The sequence below is a fragment of the Phascolarctos cinereus genome, unplaced genomic scaffold, assembly GCF_003287225.1.
Source record: "Phascolarctos cinereus isolate Bilbo 61053 unplaced genomic scaffold, phaCin_HiC Scaffold_8;HRSCAF=390, whole genome shotgun sequence".
Classification (NCBI taxonomy): domain Eukaryota; kingdom Metazoa; phylum Chordata; class Mammalia; order Diprotodontia; family Phascolarctidae; genus Phascolarctos; species Phascolarctos cinereus.
This window is the reverse complement of record NW_027556291.1, coordinates 25,748,058-25,749,803: the sequence shown is the minus strand read 5'-3', so window position 1 is coordinate 25,749,803 and position 1,746 is coordinate 25,748,058. Positions and strand designations below refer to the sequence as shown.

The window sequence follows — 1,746 nt, the reverse complement described above, 5'->3', positions numbered from 1 at the left end:
ACTCAGTGTTATATTGAGGATAGGCCAGAAATCATCTGGAAATCTCATTCCTTCCATTTACTGTCTCAGTTATCTATTTTGCAGTGTTGTTGTCGCCACCACCAACAAAGCTTGGACTGACATATAAAAATTTATGTTGAGGTGTTCAGTAAATTGCTTTTAGTGAATTGGTTCCCGTGATCCTGATTTGGTAGGAAAATCTGGTTCCAAAATAATTTTTTCTTTTGGGTCCCTCAGACTCTGGTTCTATTTGTACCAACAATGTGAATAGAGGGTTTGAAGAGAATTTGGAGGTTTTCTGTGGGTCCACAGGCAGTGAAAGTGAAGGTTCTCTGCTTTTGAGGGAAGTCACTGTATGCACGGGGCAGTTTCTCCCAGAAGCTTGTTGAACCCTTTAAAACTGATGCCTGAAAAGATACAATGGCATAAAGAGAGGATATGTGGTCTAACAGACACTATGAATGTGACGGACTTCCAAGTAAACACTTACCTCCACAAAGTAATCCTGAGGATGATTACCATAGAGAAGATAATATAGCATCCAAGAAACCACCACTGCTAGACAGACCTGTTGAAGGAGGCTACAATAAATATGATTATTGTCATATTGATTACTGAGAATATGATGAGTGGTCCACCCCACAGAGCTATGAGACTAGGTATAAATGAACAAGGAATGATCATCCCATAAGTAGACAGCCTGACTAGAGGGACACTAGAGAAAAGGTTCTACTTTTCCCATTATATGAGAGAACAATCTCCTCATAAAAGGGACAATCTGTTCTTTCAGGAATCTCCTGTAAAGTGAAAAGATTCTCTACACAGCAGATCTGACTCCAGTGTCAGCAGCAGAAATTACTCTCCAGAACAGAGCAAATCTTATTATTTCCATCAGTCTCAGCATAGAAGTAAAGAGACCTTCTGTTCAGTCTTTGAAAACATCAAGAGATACTTCTCCCTACAACTCCACAGCAGCTCCCTCATCAAAGGTCTTGGAGAAACCTAGCAGGCTAATTGAAAAGGAGCTTGCTGAGGCTGTGAATAAGTGGCCTGCAGAAAAATTAGAGAAGACTGATGAGAATAACTTATCAGAAATTGTTGATTATGATGCTGGATCTTTGGCACTATTATATGACAACCACCCAAAAGAGCCTGAGACAAACACCACAGATAATATAGAATTGTTTGAAGACAACCAGGTAACCAGTCGCTCAAAAGGAGTAGCATCAAAGATCAAAGAAATTGAACGGGTTTATCAACGAGACTGTGAAACTTTTGGGATGCTTGTGAAAACGCTGATTGATAATGCTCCTTCATTAGAAAAGTCTGTGCAGTTTGCCTTGAGGCAGAATTTATGTGATACAGTTGATTGATGCATTAAAGAACAGAAGCATTTCATTAGAATATGATGCTGCCAGTCAAGAATATGGGGAGCCTTTCTAAGATTTCATGCTGACACAAAAGATATTGTACTTCTATGTTAGCTTTTTTTTTTTCTGGATTGTATAAATCTTTAATATATGGAAAGTTTTTCTGGGTAGTTAGAGGGATGCCTTACAACAATCAGCCACATATTTAGATATTTTTATCATTATTGTATTGAAAGAATATCTAAAAATATTTTATTAGTAATCTGCAGAGGGCTTTGATACATAATTAAGCATAAGACACTTGACACTTACTAGCTATGTGACCCTGGGCAAGTTACTTAATCCCTGATTGCCTCAACAAAAAACAAAACAAAAC

General features: G+C 38.0%; 1 pseudogene; it reads left to right on the top strand.

Moving 5' to 3' along the window:
* The first annotated feature begins 420 nt into the window (after positions 1-420).
* On the top strand, positions 421-1,443 carry LOC110192998 (periphilin-1-like; annotated as a pseudogene).
* The last annotated feature ends 303 nt before the right edge of the window (positions 1,444-1,746 follow it).